At 38.2% G+C, this 19,058-nt stretch overlaps 1 protein-coding gene and 1 long non-coding RNA gene across 6 annotated transcripts in view; one reads left to right on the plus strand and one right to left on the minus strand.

The window, feature by feature from the left end:
- The window catches only part of LRRC4C (leucine rich repeat containing 4C), a 1,431,417-nt gene that overhangs the window by 117,909 nt on the left and 1,294,450 nt on the right, over positions 1-19,058 (minus strand). The gene's annotated exons all lie outside the window — the stretch shown is intronic.
- LOC133261401 (uncharacterized) lies at positions 54-17,215 on the plus strand. Its single transcript, XR_009741052.1, has 3 exons — positions 54-366; positions 5,638-5,726; positions 17,089-17,215. It is a non-coding gene; the product is annotated as an uncharacterized LOC133261401 (long non-coding RNA).

A 19,058-nucleotide genomic window follows, 5' to 3' on the forward strand; every position in this document is an offset into this window, starting at 1 on the left:
TGCTGCCTAGCAACTTGAGATTGTTTTCTTATCCTACTAATTTGGGACATAAAGGTTCTGCGTGCATGTGTTTACCTAAAGGGGAAAGGAAGAATATTGGCAGATGATGAGGAGTCTTTGGTAAAGTATAGGTTGTGGCCTGTAGACAGGCAGGGAACATTGACTGAGGCTTTGAGACTTCACTTGGGGTGATTTCATGGGTGATCATACAGTTAACAAGAATTAGACATATCTAGGAGGAAAATCCATTTTTGTGAGAGGAAGGAACATAATGAATTTGTTTTAAGCAGAATGAATTTGAGAGATCTATGGAACATCTACCAACAGATTGCCAAAAGTCAGATGAAAATAGGATTCCATTCTGGGGTAAGAAAAAGCGATAGCAATTACTGATAATCATTTGGTTGTCTTTAGTATGTAGGTGGTAGATGAAGACAAGAGGGTGAATAAAAATAGATACTTAGAAAGAAATGTTCCTTTAAGTTTCCTCTATTTAATTTCTATCCTTCTCTGTTTAGTTTAATGGTACACAAATATGTACATAATAATTAACCAGATGTTATCTAGGAGAATGAATACATTCTTACTTTAAAAGAATGTACTGCACATTGTTCACATCATTTTTATTGCAATTACTTGCTTGCTGGTTTGTTCTCCTAGCAGACTGTAATAATCTTAAGGATAGGCTGTAGTTGTTGGCACAGAGTAGAAACCTAATCAATATTTGTTTATATAATAAATAAAGGAATAAGTGAGTAAATGAGAGAGATCAGGATATAGAAACTGCCAGAATCTCAACACATGTGAGGTCATAACTTCAGGGCTAACATTCAACTTTCAATTTATAAATAGATTGCCAGACTAAATAACCCACTCTCCTCCCCTCCAAAAATGCAAAAGCAAACTAATTTTACCAAAGATGTCTATAAGGATATATGTAATTTTGAATATCACTGTACAACCATTGTTGTCATAATGCTATGCTAAGTCACTTCAGTCGTGTCCGACTCTGTGTGACCCCATAGACGGCAGCCCACCAGGCTCCCCCGTCCCTGGGATTCTCCAGGCAAGAACACTGGAGTGGGTTGCCATTTCCTTCTCCAGTGCATGAAAGTGAAAAGTGAAAGTGAAGTTGCTCAGTCGTGTCCGACTCCTAGCGACCCCATGGACTGCAGCCCACCAGGCTCCTCCATCCATGGGATTTTCCAGGCAAGAGTACTGGAGTGGGGTGCCATTGCCTTCTCCAGTTGTCATAATAATCAATAGTAAATTTACTGTATGTAGGGCTTCCCTGGTGGCTCAGATGGTAAATAAACTGCCTGTAATGCAGAAGATCCAGGTTTGTTCCTGGGTTGGGAAAATCTCCTGGAGAAGAGAAGACTACCCACTACGGTAGTCTTGCCTGTAGAATTCTAAGGACAGAGGAGCCTGGTGGGCTACAGTCCATGGGGACGCAAAGAGATGGACATGACTGAGCGACTAACACACACAATATACTGTATGTATGTGCTTGTGTGTATATTTGTATCTGTCCTCCCAGATGTCAATAGTGGTAAAGAACCCACTTGTCAAAGCAGGAGACATAAAAAACACAGGTTCGATCCCTGGGTTGGGAAGATCCCCTGGAGGAAGGCTCCAGTATTCTTGCCTGGAGAATCCTATGGACAGAGGACACTGATGGGCCACAGCACATAGGATCACAAAGAGTCGACACAACTAAAGCGACTTAGCACACACGTGTACATATAAACTTATGTCACATTATCAATCAAAATGTATACATTTGTAAAAATAGTTAATGTGTGATAATAAGCTTATATCTAAATTATACATACTTCCCTGGTAGCTCAGATGGTAAAGAATCTACCTAAAATGCAGGAGATCCAGCTTAGATTCCTGAGTCAGGAAGATCCCCTGAAAAAAAAAAAAAAAAGGAAGATTCCCCTGGAGAAGGGAATGGCTACCCACTCCAATATTCTTGCCTGGAGAATTCCATGGACAGAGGAGCCAGGAGGGCTACAGTCCATTGGGTTGCAAACAGTCAGAAAAAAAACTGAGAGACTAACACTTTCACTATTTTCATTTGTTATATATATATTAAAAATTATGTGTTAGGTGTTAAATCAAGCACTTTGTCTCAAAGAGTTCATTTTATTCTCTGAGACATCCCATGAGGAAGAAAGTATTATATTTGTTTTAGATACATAAATTAGAAATATACATATACAGACCACTGAATAAGTTTTATAGATGCATTTTTATAGATTCCAAGTATATGTGTTAATCTAAAATATTTATGTTTGGCTTTCTGATTTCAGTCTGTATGATGGATTCTAGGTTCATCCATGTCTCTACAAATGACCCAGTTATTGGTCCTTTTTATAGCTGAGTAATATTCCATTGTATATATGTACCATATCTTCTTTATCCGTTCATCTCTTGATGGGCATTTGTATTTTTTAGCAGAATGGTAATAGTTAAAAACAAGAACTGGTAACTCAACATTTTTATATCTTCCCTATAGTGCTAAGAACAAAATGGAATTTTTAATAGTTTTTCTCCTGTAATTGAGATCTAATCTTACTGCATTGTGGTCAGAAAAGATGCTTGGAATGATTTCTATTTTTTTGAATTTACCAAGGCTAGCTTTATGGCCCAGGATGTGATCTATCCTGGAGAAGGTTCCATGTGCACTTGAGAAAAAGGTGAAATTCATTGTTTTCGGATGAAATGTCCTATAGATATCAATTAGGTCTAACTGGTCTATTGTATCGTTTAAAGTTTAACTCCAGAAAAATAAATGACCCAATCAAAAAATGGGCCAAAGAACTAAATAGACATTTCTCCAAAGAAGACATACAGATGGCTAACAAACACATGAAAAGATGCTCAACATCACTCATTATCAGAGAAATGCAAATCAAAACCACTATGAGGTACCATTTCACACCAGTCAGAATGGCTGCGATCCAAAAGTCTACAAATAATAAATGCTGGAGAGGGTGTGGAGAAAAGGGAACCCTCTTACACTGTTGGTGGGAATGCAAACTAGTACAGCCACTATGGAGAACAGTGTGGAGATTCCTTAAAAAACTGGAAATAGAACTGCCTTATGATCCAGCAATCCCACTGCTGGGCATACACACTGAGGAAACCAGAAGGGAAAGAGACATGTGTACCCCAATGTTCATCATAGCACTGTTTATAATAGCCAGGACATGGAAGCAACCTAGATGTCCATCAGCAGATGAATGGATAAGAAAGCGGTGGTACATATACACAATGGAGTATTACTCAGCCATTAAAAAGAATACATTTGAATCAGTTCTAATGAGGTGCATGAAACTGGAGCCTATTAGACAGAGTGAAGTAAGCTAGAAGGAAAAACATCAATACAGTATACTAACGCATATATATGGAATTTAGAAAGATGGTAACAATAACCCTGTGTACGAGACAGCAAAAGAGACACTGATGTATAGAACAGTGTTATGGACTCTGTGGGAGAGGGAGAGGGTGGGAAGATTTGGGAGAATGACATTGAAACATGTAAAATATCATGTAAGAAACGAGTTGCCAGTCCAGGTTCAATGCACGATACTGGATGCTTGGGGCTAGTGCACTGGGATGACCCAGAGGGATAGTATGGGGAGGGAGGAGGGAGGAGGGTTCAGGATGGGGAACACATGTATACCTGTGGTGGATTCATTTTGATATTTGGCAAAACTAATACAATTATGTAAAGTTTAAAAATAAAATAAAATTAAAAAAAAAAAAGAACAAAATGGAAGACCACCGCCACTAAATTTTAACTTTCTCTGTAAGATAAAACAAATAAATTTTTATATTGTACATGATGGCTTATTGAGGTAGAAATTTTGTATTCCACCAATAAATTAAGGTGCATCAACTTAGACCAAAGTCCTGGAGAAACGGCAGGGGGGTGGGGGTGTAAAAATCACTTGTTAGGAAAATTTGCTGATTAAATGCAGTAACATACTTTTTAAGCATTATACAAATAAAATTTAATTTCTGTACCTTTGGATTTTTGCTCATTTGGAAATAGACTATTCATCAATTATAATCCTCTGGAATGTAGCCAAGAACAAAGTCGAAGATAAATAAGCCAAAAAGGCCAAAATAAATCTTTCCAAGTCTGAAAACTAAACATCCTCTTTCCTGTCACAGAGAAATTTTAGGTTTTATTTCTCAGACTGTTCACTTCCACTAGATATACAATTTGCATGGCTTTCATCATATCTTGACTGGACCACGGTGGTAGCATTCTAACAGGTGTCTCTGCCTCCATCCTTTCCTGCTTTTTAGCCATTCCTCAGATGAAAATCTATCATATCAACAACAAGCTTAAACTATCTAGTGGCTCATTATTGCCTATTAAATAAAGTCAAAATTTTACATGCTTTCAAAGACCATATATGATTGAGACCTTGACTATCTTTATCAGTTAATCAATACTCCACCAACCTGGACATTTTTTCAGTCTCTAGCCATACTGAGCTTTAAAACAATGCCTTCATTTAGTGCCATGCCTTTTCCAAAACCAGGAGCTTTACACATGCTATTGCATCTGCTCGTAATGCTTTTTCTCTTTGCCTTTCTAATGCCCACTCACGTTTCAGACTGTCACCTGATGATCAATTCCCCATGAAGGCTTATCTTATATCTCATGCTAAAAGGGTTTGCCCCTAAGTATAGCAACAGATACTGCTCAGTCTCGGCATGGATCATATTTGAATTAAATAATTATTTAACTGGCATTATTCTTTAATGTTTTCCTCTGCTAAATCATAAACCCCAAGAAAGGATTGCTTAGTTTGGGTCACTAATATATCTTAGAGAGCATAGCACATAGTGTGTTCAATAAATATTGAGAAACTAATCAAATGCAATACTTAGAAAAGTCAAGAAAAGGTAGAAACTATAAGAGTAAGATAGTGGCTATTTTGATAGAAAGGAAGCAAAAAACAATATTTAGAAAAAGTAGAGAAAAGAATGAAACAGTCCAGCAGCCTACAGTAAGAAAAATCCTCATACACCAATAGTTTTAAAAGCTTCATATGTCCTAATCCAGTATAAGAAACAAAAGATTGATGACAAAGCTCCTGACTGAATAATGAAATGATAAAGAGTATTTAGTCTTATTTTTTTTAAAGCAAGGGACTTCAAAATATAACTTTAGAACAATTTTCATCACTCTGTTTTTTAAAAAAGTGGGCTTGTATTTTAAATGGTAAGGTTTAGTTACTTAGAAAATGAATATACATGTTATGCCTTATCTAACAATATTAAGTAAATGAATAATAAGTGTTAACAACTGTCTGCTTCTAAGTCATAGACACTGTTCTAAGTACTTTATCTTTATACTATCATTTAAACCTCTAAACTCTAGAAAGTCTAGAAGATACATACTCCTTATACCCTCATCTGATAGATGCAGGAACTGAGGCACAGACTTTTCTAAGGCATTTGCTCAAATCACCCAAATAAGACTTAAAACAAAAATCTGCCTGATCTATAGGCAGTTCTTTCTAACACCTGGTCAACAGCAATCTTTGAGGGTCTCAAAATCTCAATAGTCTCTTTGGACTGTTTAACCAAAGTTCATCATTTTTTCAGCTAAAATGTTTGATCATCAATGAATGCCAGAGATGATGCTAATCACTTTGTATATGTTCTCTCATTTCATCTTCAGAACAATCTGTAGGGTAAGTATTATTATTTCCAATTGATAAGCAATTAAACTAAGGCATGTGCTGTGCTGGGCAGAGTCACTCTGGCATGTCTAACTCTTTACGACTCAATGGACCATAGCCAGCCAGACTCCTCTGTCCATGGGATTCTCCAGGCAAGCATACTGGAGTGGGTTGCCACGCCCTCCTCCAGGGGATCTTCCCAACAAAGCTTGAACTCTCAAGGTCAAGCCTTAAGCCAGAATTGAACCCCAGATCTACTGACTCCAAAGATTGAGGTTTTAGTCACATAAGTTCAGTTATTTAATAAGAGAGGACTCTTTTGTACAAGATCAACCTTGGTGATATGAAGTTTTTGGTCTGGATAATACCTGTGTTGTCCTATGCATTGCAGGACGGTTAGCATATCTTTACCACTCCTCTCAGTCTTCCCTGGTGGCTCAGTCGGTAAAGAGTCTGCCTGCAATGCAGGAGACTCAGGTTCAGTCCTGGGGTCAGAAGGATTCCTGGAGAAGGAAATGGCAAACTACTCTAGTATTCTTACCTGGAGAATTCCATGGACAGAAGAGTCTGGTGGGCTATAGTCCATGGGGTCACAAAGAGTCAGACACAACTAAGTGACTAACATTTTTCACTCAGTCATGGCAACAAGGTATTTCCAGACTTTGCCAATTATTCCTGAGGTGAGGCAGAATAATAGAGTGGGTTGCCATGCCCTCCTCCAGGGTATCTTTCCAACCCCGTGATTGAACCCGTCTCATGTCCCGCATTGGCAGGCATGGTTTTTACCACTAGAGCCACCTGGGAACCCAAAACTTCCTGTTAAAATGGGGCTAATAATGGACCCTGCCTCTCATAATTATGCAGACTAAATGAAAAGGTACTTGTGAAACACTTAGCCTAATACTTAGATTATAAATGAATGCCCAATTAATGTTCATGATTATATTATTATCATTATTATTTGTGTAATTGTCACAGTTTGCTTTTCTAGTTTATCTTCAAAATCTCAAAAGTCATCACAGCTCCTCTCCAGATTGATTGAAAATATTTACTTAGAGACCCTAACAAAAATCCCTTATATGGATATCACTTAAAGTCAGTGAAAGTTCAAAATCAAGGCACAGAAAGCAATTGTAGAAAGGAAACATTTGACAATGAAAATCCAAATATTTAAGTCTACAGACAAGGAACCTAACAGTATGAAGCAGTTACAAACAGTAAACGTTGTTCTCACCCTAATGAAAACTTTCATAAAACAGTACAGATTCTTATTCTCCCTTTCCTTATACATCAACAAGACATGAATATTTTGGCTTTCAGTTATTTTTATGTAAAAGAGTTCTAAGAGAAACTCATCATCAAGCCAAAATGAAAGTATCTAGACTTCCCGGCAACATGTCATCTTCAACCCAACACCATGGACCATTCATGCTGTCACGTCTAAACATACTTGCATGGCCTTATTTGTATTTTTTATTTTTTCTAATCTTATTTCTCTTCATGGTATAGATCTCTCCTTAAACCTTGTTGTTTGTATAATATGGTTAATGCCAGAAAATTGTAACCATATTTGATGATTCGAGTCATAAACGTTGGGATATTTATAAAGAGCAACTACCCAACAGCAACACCAAAAGAGCCATTAAGGTGCATGTCTTCATTCTGTCCTTCCTGGTTTCCAGTAGCAAGGAAATAACAATTGGCATGAGCCCACTAGTTCCATAAAGGAATTTTGAAGACCCAGGCTTAATTTTTAAACACGTTTTGACCTCTATTGAAGAAAACAAAGTGAACGGCATGAAGACAAGAGAACACAAGGAATTTTAAAATCCCAAGTTAGTTATTTCAAATGAAAAAGAAATTCTCCAAAGGGAACCAGCAGCTGCTGGCTTGAGCCACAGGCTCTGCCAAATTGTAATACGACCCTAAATATTCCCCTATAATTATTGTTTTCCTCATAGAACTGCACAGCTCTCACTGGAGATGACTTTAAAAATGTAATCTGTGTTCTATCGGAACTTGTGATATATCAACAGCACTCACCAGTATCTATTAATTCTTTTCTTTCTCAGACATGAGAAGGCCAGACCTCTGATCTGCCTCTTTGCCACAGTCCTCACAGTTAGGCAGGGCTGGATGACCTCCACAAATGGATACACTTATTGATATCATGTATAAAATAGATATGGCACTATGTATAAAATAGATAACAAATGAGAACCTACTGTAATAGCACAGGGAACTCAGTGCTCTGTGGTGACCTAAAATGGAAAAGAAGTTCGAAACAGAGGGGATGTATGCATAACTGATTCACTTTGCTGTACAGTAGAAACTAATAGAATGCTATAAAGTATAGCAACTCTATAGTAAAGCAACTATAGTCCACTAATGTATAGATTTTATACATACATATATATATATATGTAACTTTGGGGAGGGGAGGCAGAGAAAATCCTCTCAAGGAACCTGGTTCTTTTTTCCCTGTGATAACAATTCGGCAGCCACATGTTGAGAAAGGGAAGTCATAAGGTAGAAAAGCAGACTGGGCACCTATCACAGCACTTGACTGGCCTGTCAAGAGGTTACGGTAACAGGAAGGCCCTTGGAAACGAAGATCATGGCATCCGGTCCAATTACTTCATGGGAAATAGATGGGGAAACAGTGGAAACAGTGTCAGACTTTATTTTTGAGGGGGCTCCAAAATCACTGCAGATGGTGACTGCAGCCATGAAATTAAAAGAAGCTTACTCCTTGGAAGGAAAGTTATGACCAACCTAGACAGCATATTCAAAAGCAGAGACATTATTTTGCCAACAAAGGTCCGTCTAGTCAAGGCTATGGTTTTTGCAGTGGTCATGTATGGATGTGAGAGTTGGACTGTGAAGAAAGCTGAGCACCAAAGAATTGATGCTTTTGAACTGTGGTGTTGGAGAAGACTCTTGAGAGTCCCTTGGACTGCAAGGAGATCCAACCAGTCCATTCTGAAGGAGATCAGCCTTGGGATTTCTTCGGAAGGAATGATGCTGAAGCTGAAACTCCAGTACTTTGGCCACCTCATGCAAAGAGCTGACTCATTGGAAAAAGACTCTGATGCTGGGAGGGATTGGGGGCAGGAGGAGAAGGGGACGACAGAGGATGAGATGGCTGGATGGCATCACTGACTCGATGGACGTGAGTCTGAGTGAACTCCGGGAGTTGGTGATGGACAGGGAGGCCTGGCATGCTGCGATTCGTGGGGTCGCAAAGAGTTGGACATGACTGAGTGACTGAATTGAACTGAACTGAAGGCCCATGATAACCAAACCAAACTTTTGTTGTGTTCATCCACTGGGATTTCAGGGTTGATCTATTATCATAGCAGAGTTCAGACCATCTTAATACAACTCTCAACACAGTTTCTAGTACCTAGTAAGTGCTTAACATGAATCTCTTTAAAGAATTAGAAGTAAGTCAGAGGAAAACAACTATCATATGATAGCAGTTAAATGTAGAACCTAAAACAATGATACAAATGAACTTATTTATACAACAGAAATAGACTCACAGACATAGAAAACAAATGTTATAGTTTACCAAAGATGATGGTGGGGATAGGAGAGAGTTGGAGGAGAGATAAATTAGGAGATTGGGAATACCATATACACACAATTATACACAAAATAGGTAAACAAAATAGGTAAAAATACAATAAATATTGTATAGCAAAGAGAACTATATCTTCAAAAACCTGTAGTGGAAGAAAACCTGAAAAAGAGTATATGCGTATATGTGTATATATATATATATATATATATATATATATACCATAAATGTATACCTGAATCACTTTGCTGTACATTTGAAACTAACACAGCATTGTAAATTACACTTTAAATTAAAAGAAAATAGCAAATGGGCAGAACTAAGAAAACATTTTACTAATAGTACCTACCTCTAGATAGGGAATATTAAAAAAAAACATAGTCATCTTGATTTATTTAAAAAATCAATTTCTGCATGTTAAGCATATACAGACTCTCTATCAATAGGTTAAACAGCTCAGGGCTGACCTAGCACTGTTCTGAATTGCTGAGTAAGGAACAAACAGGTCATATTCATGTACAAAGAGAATCATTCCCATAACGCAGTCCATATATGTTAGGTTCAAAGCCTGAAAATAGATGAAGGTAATCTGATTTAAAATGGAGTCGGGAAGCTATAAAGGCAGATATCTCGCAGAGGTACATGTTGCTGCCAGTAAGAAATCACCACAACCCTGAACACTCCTTCTCCCCAGCAAACAACCCTCCTCCATTTCTTCCCAGACCTAATAAAAGCTAGCCTCCCCTTTGTTTCTTTAAACTCACCTATGGCTCTCCATAATTTGCTTGTCCTGAATTGTAATTTCTCTGCTATTCCTAAATAAATTCATCTTTGCACTCAATAATTGCCATTCATTTTGTTTATGGTCAACAAAATGAAAGAAGAGAATAATCTGGTTGGAAGGGAGTGGAACTTCAGCTTGACTCAGTTCTCATCCTTTCTCTGCCTTTTATCTAAATGGCTTATCTTGGCATGGTTCAAACTACTCTGTGAACAAAGAAGGATGGCACTTTCTCCACAGCCACCACTGTCCCTTGTTTTCAGCCTGGTGGTAGAGAGCAATTACAGATCCAGGTTCTGGGCTCAGCTCTGTAGGTGACCATCTGGATGACTTTGATCTCTACCTGGCTTACTCTCTCTTTACCCAGTGATGTCCCCAATGCAAGATGCAAGGTCATGGCAAGAATTGAGCATCACCATGTATACAAAGGAGCTAGCAAAGTGTTTGCTACATGTTAGTTTCATTTCCTCATTACCTTTCCCTTATTTTCACATCCCTCTTTTCACCTTCTCCCATAATTCCTTTCAAGTCTTGTTTGTGTGCTTGTTTAACCTCAAAAACAAAGGGGATGGATGCTTCATGGTACTCAAAACAACTCTCAGTATGAAATACCTATGCCTTTGACATTTGGTTTTTACCTGTAACTAGAACTGAAACAATGATATTTCATAGCATCAGCATCAGAATGTGAGAAGGAGAGAAGAAAAATTGAAGAATAAAGCAATGGCATAACAAATGACAAAAGATGCAAAGTAACCTGTAAACAGCCACAGCAGAATGGAGTTTTTATAAAACAGAGTTTCCTAGGGTCACCCTTGTCTATTGTTCTCTTGGATTTTAATTCAGATAAGTTTAGAACACTTTTTAACACCGGTGGTATATCACTTTGCTCATGTGTGCTAAATCGCTTCAGTTGGGTCTGACTCTGCGACCCTATGGACTGTAGCTGCCAGACTCCTCTGTCCATGGGATTTTCCAGGCAAGAATACAAGAGTGGGTTGCCATTTACTTCTGCAGGGAGTCTTTCCAACCCAGTGATCAAAACCGCATCTCCTGTGGCTCCTGTCTTACAGATGGATTCTTTACCACTGAACCACAGGAGAAGTCCATCACTTTGCTCAGTGAAATGCAAACGGATCTGATGTTTATACAGTTGACCCTCAGTATCCATGGGAAGATTGGTTATAGGACCCCCAGTGATAACAAAATCCTCAGATGCTCATGTTGTTTATATAAAATGGCGAAGTACTTGCATATAACCTACAGGCATCCTCCTGTATATTTTAAATCATCTCTAGATTATTTATTATACCTGATACAGTGTAAATGCTATGAAAATATTGTAAATACAATGTAAATGTTATATAAACAGTTCTTAGAGTGACAAATTCAAGTTTTACTTTTTGAAACTGTCTGGAATTTTTTTTTTCTGAATATTTTTGACCCATAGTTGGTTACATCTTCTGATGTGGAACCTACAGACACAGTGGGCTGATGATATAACAGCCCCAGCTTCACATGTTCAACTGTGCTCTGAAGAGAGTATTTTCAATGGGTGGGCAATGTGTGTGCTCAGTCGCTCAACTGTGTCTGACTCTGTGACCCCCATTGTCTGTAGCCTACCAGGCTCCTCTGTCCATGGGGATTCTTCAGACAAGAATACTGGAGTGTGTTGCCACAAACTCCTCCTTTTCAACCCAGGGATTGAACACAGGTCTCCTGCACTGCAAGCATATTCTTTACCATCTGAGCCACAAGGAAAGCCCAAGAATACTGGAGTGGGTTGCCATTCCCTTCTCCAGGGGATCTTCCTGACCCAGGAGTTGAACTGGGGTCTTCTGCATGGCAGGCAGATTCTTTATCAGCTGAGCTACCATTTTCAAATACTTCCTTGTTGCTTTAAGCCAATCTCAGCCAACATAATCAATAGCCAGTAAAAACAAAACACCTCACACTATAATTCCTCTGTTCTATCTAACTGTTTCTTGATATGATCCTGATGACTTTTGAATTTTCAGTGTATTTCACCTCCTGTGGCCCCAAACTTGCTCTTGGATTTAATAATGGCTATTATTCTTTGATTATCTTCACTTCTGTCTGCACTTGATCCTCACATGGCACTGACTATAGTAATCTGAGATAACACCCCGATCCCATTCTATCCAGGCAATGATACCAGCTAGGGCAATTAGCAATCCGACAAGGGTTGTAGAATTACTATTTTAAATGGCTAAGTGCCAGCATATCAAAGAGATACAAAAAGCTTCTTCTTTATGACCAACAAACACTTTAAAGTAACTATCATGGCAAAATTCATTTACAAAGGAATTTAAATTCACACAAGTTAGAGAAATGAACTTCCTTATCACATGTGAGTGTTACAGTTGTACAGAAGGATCACTTAATGGCTAAATGACTTGATATAGCAACACATTTTAAAGGCAGTTTGAAATCCTTTCTCTCCCCTCTTTGACTCATGTACCTTCTGAAATGCCATGTCCCTAGGCTAAGGGGAGGTATTTATATAAAAAGTGATCATTTCTCCTGAAGTTTCTAACAAACTCGGCCCAATGGAGAAAAAAAAAAAAAATCAAAGTTTGAGAGAAGCAACAGCTAAAACACAGCACTGCTGTGTTCTCCCTCAAACAATCCCATTCAAATTTTAAGTACTAGCCTGAATTCCAAAGAATGAAATTTTAATCTCATAATTTGACTCTGCTAATCAAATTACACTAACCTATGTCTCTTTGTTTTTACTCTCCAATTTATAGACCTACCATGTAATATTGAGTTAGTCTCAAACTGTCCACTGGCCTCCATGTGCAAGTGATCTTGTTCCAAATTCTTCCCTTCATGAAGCCTTCCTAACTCCCTTCCCAGCAGAGCTGATTTCTATTTCTTTGAGATCTCTAATATGGTATTTCCAGATCTAGGATGTTTAAGCTCAGCCTGCCTTGTACTGGGTTGGCCAAAAAGTTTTTTCAGGTTCATAAGTTGCTATGGAACAATCCAAATGAACATTTTGTCCAGCCCAATACTTGGCTATTATGCCTCCCTTCCAAATCAGTTGGTCTAAAGGAAAACTGAGGATTCCTAGGACCAAGTTTCCTGATCCTTATGCTCCTCCCAGAGCATGGTCCACTACTTTGTAACCTAGTACTTTAGTAAATGTTTATTTAATTGTGTTGAATATATCAAAAAGAGAGGAATATCACACATGATTTATTTCTGTTTCATATTTATATTTAAAGAAGTGGGTGACTCAAATCAATGTAAATATACAACATGCCAAGGGAAAGTAGAGAGTTCAGACAACCAATTACATATCTGATACTCTTAAGGTGGAATTCAGTGACCGCTGAGACAAGGCCTGCTAATGGGACAGAAAGAACTCAACCACATTGCTAATGTGCTGGCTCTCTGGATCTTGTTTATTCCTAATTGTGCTTGCATAAACCTCTCGCTAGCTGCTATCTTTCAGCTAGAAACCTCAGCTGATGGAAACAGAATCCTTTGTCAACACTTAATAATGAAATTGGAAAAAATTGGAAAGTGCCTATATTGTGTGGCAAGGTGGGGGACCTTATCCAGGCTAGATGGTATTCCCTTGATTTGTGAATCCCAACAAACATGTGAACAGATTGATTTATTTTCCCGTAACATACTTAGTTCACTTTTGGCTATGCATATTAATCTGATGGGGGGTTTCCCAGGTGACTGAGTGATAAAATATCTGTCTGCCATTGCAGAAGCAGCGTGAGATGTGAGATCAATCCCTGGCTTAGGAATTTCCCATGGAGGAGGAAATGGCAACCCACTCTAGTATTACTGCCTGGAAAGTTCCATGGACACAGAAGCCTGGCAGGCTACAGTCCATGGGTCACAAAGAGTGATAGGATGCAATGAATTATCAATCATATTCCAAAGCAGGGTACATTTTCAAAATGTTTAATCCAAGTCCATATGCTGTACTGAGGTATGTATCTGTACACAGTGCAAAATATTAACTAGAATTTCAGTCTTCATCAGAATGTTTGAACACCATCATGTAGACACCAAAAGGCCTCATTTTTGCAAAAACTTCTTGATCATTGCAAAGTGGAAGTCACATTGGAAGTTAAGAATCTAATATTAAAAATTACATAAGTCAACTATTAAAATAAAAAGGAACTGTAGAGAAGTAGTGTAGATCTACCCCTTGTTGCTGTTCAGTTGCTGTCATGTCCAACTCTTTGTGACCCCATGGACTAGAGCAAGCCAGATTTCCCTTTCCTTCAGTATCTCCCAGAGTTTGCTCAAACTCATGACCATTGAGTTGATGGTACCATCCAAACATCTCATCCTCTGTTGCCCCCTTCTCCTCCTGCCCTCAATATTTCCCAGCATCAGAATCCTTTCCAGTGAGTCTGCTCTTTGCATCTGGTGGCAAAAGTATAGGAGTTTCAGCTTCAGCATCCCTTACTTCCATTTTATAGATTTGCAAAGAGAAGCTGAAAGAGGCCACACAAATTGCTACAGGTTCCCCTGTTGTCTGTCACTCACTAGCTGAGTAACTCTGGGTAAGCCCCTCTCTCTCACTCTCAGTTTTGTGACTGAAAAATGAGGTGATTAGATTCAATGATATAATATCCCATATAGCCTGAAAATGCTATTATTCCACACAATGAGCAGTTAAATCCTAGAACATCCCTGCCTTCCAAAAGCAACATACAGGATGATGAAAAGATACCTAGGTGGCACTGGGCACTGCTGGTGTGCCAGCCTGTAGATACTGTTTCTTAGCTGGCACCTTCAGAACCTCAGAGCTTGCTGTGTCCACCACAGACAGACAGATCAGGAGAGAATGATTGTTGGCATATTCTTTGCTTGAAAAGTGTTGCAGCTGTCCAGAGTGATGGGAAGTCTATCCCTTCCCACTTCTGAGGATCTGGTGACTCCCTCTGTCTGGGCTTTGCCTCAGAGATTTCTTGTTAAGGTTCTCTGGAGTCCTGGGAAACCTGCTCTTGAACTAACCTCAGACAAAGATGCATTTCCTCCCGGAAGAATCCCTGACTGAAAAGTCATTCAAAATCGACCTTAAAAGGGACTTTAGGCTCCAGGGAGCTGCATATTTTAGCATCTTTTAGTCAACTGTCTGGCTTTGTCTAGTCTGTAGTGAAATCTTTTTTTGTTGTTACAATTCTATTATGCTAATAAACAAAGTATTGATATGCCCAGTGAAAGGGGCAAATTCAATCTTTGAATGGAGGACCTGTTATGATGAGTGGTCAGGCTTTAACTATTTTTGCTTATTTTCCACCCCTCATTATTATATAAGGGAATATCATTGAAATTCCTTCTATTTACTTTTTACAATGAGTTTCAATCTTTCTCTTTTTTTTCTTTTTATTACTGCTGTTTTCTAATGTGCAATCAGAAAGTCAGGCAATGGTTTAGGCTTTTTAAAGGACATTACATATAATCACTTAACGAGCCAGAACCCAGTTACTGTGCATGCGAAAGTGGGCACTGCCAATGACCCTATCAACGAAGTCAATCACTAAACCAAAGTTCAATTGATTTGGCTCAATTTAATGAGGTACACCAGTGAACCTGAAGCATTGTGTTGTATTAACAGTACACATTTAAGGAAAGCTAGTATTTACAACTAAACACTGTGTTAGTTGCTCAGCTTTGTGCAACTCTTTGACCCGTGGACTGTAGTCCGCCAGGCTCCTCTATCTATGGAATGCTCCAGGCAAAAATACTGCAGTGGGTTTCCATTTCCATCTCTAGGGGATGTTCCTGACCCAAGGATGAAACCTGTGTCTCCTGCATTGCAGGCAAATTCTTTATCATCTGAGCCATCAGGGAAGCCAATTATAGACAAAATGTGGTCAACCAAGAGAAGAAGAATTCCATAAATAAAAGCTAATCCAGTAAACATCAGGTTGGCCAAAAAGTTCATATGGGCTTTTCAATATGATGTTATGAGACATCACATGTATAACATATGGAAAAACCCAAATGAACATACATAATATCATATGGTAATACCCAAAGAACTTTTTGGCCAAGTCAGTTTCTAGTACTATTGCTATCATTTGTTATTTACAGAACACTTATTATGTGTTGGTCACATTCCTAAATACCTTACATGATTGTCCTTTTCTGACCTCACAGAAACACTGAGATGTTAATTAACCCTGTCAGAAGACTTGGTGATGAGAAAGGGTCAAATAGTGGCCTCAAAGAAGTGTTACCTTGTTGAAAAATATGATCATAAAATTTTAATTGGCCTTATTAGGCAAAACCAAGAGTGAAAGTTACAGGGAAATCTAATTTGTCTCAAGTCCCAACTGTTGGAACTCAACAGCAGGTATTCCTTGCCATCAGAGAGCCTGTTTATCAGTAAAAGTACTCAGAATCAGGGTTCTACAGCTCTCAGGGATGCTATAGAAAGGGATTCTAGCAATGGAAAGTATTGGAAGGGTTCTAAGGACATGCCAGCTTGGGAATTCTGGATAAAAATAATGCTGTGAACATTGAGAGCATAGCTGTACAAATAAACAAATGAATCAATACATGGATGAACAATCTTAGAAATTTATCCTTGTATGTGTCTCAGTTAAAGTACTCATTCTACCTTGTGTGAATTCTATGCATGGCCTTTCATTTGCATTTCTATTAGATTAGAAGTTTATCGAATCTTGACTCACCATGTACTAAATATTAACCTTGGGAAAAGTGCTCATTTTCCTCTTCTGCAATAATGGAACATGTCCTACAGCACTGCCATAAGGAATACATTGAATTGCACATGTAAAATTTAATGCCAGCCCAGTGCCTAGCATGGTAAGCAGCAAATAAAATTAAATAGAGCTTTCAATTAGTATAAATATTACTACTATTATTTACTACTGTTATTATTGTGATTATTACTAAGTCACAGATAAACATCTCAGGCTCAGTATATTTTTATTTTAGAGCTTAAAGAACACCAACCAATAGCCATCTTTATATTTCAATAGATCAATCAAAGCAGCAAGATTTTATCTTCCAACCTGCCAATCTAACTTGTCGTATACCCAAGAGTTTATCAAAGAAGAAATTCAACAACATGGTTCATCATGCTGCTATCTTAAATAAATAAAGAATATGGAGTAAAGAAAAGAGAGAAATAAAATATTTTATTCCAATCTCTTAAAAATTATTATTCTTTGAAGCTTGTCTTATGCACAACAGATGAACATACATTTCTCTCTGTAGTAAAGGAACTATTATATGCCTTTGCAATTAATTACTATCTCCAACATTCCTATGAAATTAATGTCAAATTCATTTGAATGTGGCTTCTGGAGTAGCAGGACCTCTTCCTCATTTCCTGTGTTACTATAATAACAGCAGGATGGACTTTTAAATTGCATGTGTTCAAACTGATTTAAAAAGGCAAATTTCCACACTGCAATTTACACCAATATTTTAGCATGGAGCTCTTCCTTTTAAAGAATATTTTAGTCGCAACATAATCTAAGGCACTTTAGATACCTATCATTGTCTAAGAAAATACTTCATTCTTGTGGAAGTACTAAAGTTTGAAGAGTAGAGTTTGAAAAGTAGGTAGAAAACCAACCATAAATCCAAATACCTTATTTTACTGATGAGAAAAAAATGAATCCCCAAAGGGGTGCGGAGTGATTTGACTATGTCTCACAGCTATTTAAAGGCAAAAGTTAGGACTCACACATTCATTCAACTCATGTTTATTGAAAGCCTTCCCTGTGCTCATTCTGTACTAGGCTTCCTATATATCTATCACACTAATTATTTTTTAAAATCATTCAATTTTCATTTGACAACAGGTCATTTGGTATCTACTAAGTGCAGACACTGTGTTTGGTACAGTGTGCTGAGGCTTAAGTATAAAGAACAGTTGCTATCTGCCTGGAGCATTTTAAATACTAGTCGGGAGTATACCAAGTATATAAATAGAGTAATTGGTAGAATGTAGGGTTTCCCTGGTGGCTCAGATGGTAAAGAATCTACCTGCAATACTGCAGACCCACATTCAATACCTGGGTCGACAAGATCCCCTGCAGAACAGGGATCAAGACCATCCCCATAGAAAAGAAATGCAAAAAAGCAAAATGGCTGTCTGGGGAGGTCTTACAAATAGCTGTGAAAAGAAGAGAAGCGAAAAGCAAAGGAGAAAAGGAAAGATATAAACATCTGAATGCAGAGTTCCAAAGAATAGCAAGAAGAGATAAGAAAGCCTTCTTCAGCGATCAATGCAAAGAAATAGAGGAAAACAACAGAATGGAAAAGACTAGGGATCTCTTTAAGAAAATCAGAGATACCAAAGGAATATTTCATGCAAAGATGAGCTCAATAAAGGACAGAAATGGTATGGACCTAACAGAAGCAGAAGATATTAAGAAGAGATGGCAAGAAAACACAGAAGAACTGTACAAAAAAAGATCTTCACGACCTAGATAATCACAATGGTGTGATCACTGACCTAGAGCCAGATATCCTGGAATGTGAAGTCAACTGGGCCTTAGAAAGCATCACTATGAACAAAGCTAGTGGAGGTGATGGAATTCCAGTTGAGCTGTTTCAAATCCTGGAAGATGATGCTGTGAAAGTGCTGCACTCAATATGCCAGCAAATTTGGAAAACTCAGCAGTGGCCACAGGACTGGAAAAGATCAATTTTCATTCTAATCCCAAAGAAAGGCAATGCCAAAGAATGCTCAAACTACCGCACACTTGCACTCATCTCACACGCTAGTAAAGTAATGCTCAAAATTCTCCAAGCCAGGCTTCAGCAATATGTGAACCATGAACTTCCTGATGTTCAAGCTGGTTTTAGAAAAGGCAGAGGAATCAGAGATCAAATTGCCAACATCCACTGGATCATGGAAAAGGCAGGAGAGTTCCAGAAAAACATCTATTTCTGCTTTATTGACTATGCCAAAGCCTTGGACTGTGTGGATCACAAT

This window comes from Bos javanicus, chromosome 15, assembly GCF_032452875.1.
Source record: "Bos javanicus breed banteng chromosome 15, ARS-OSU_banteng_1.0, whole genome shotgun sequence".
NCBI lineage: Eukaryota > Metazoa > Chordata > Mammalia > Artiodactyla > Bovidae > Bos > Bos javanicus.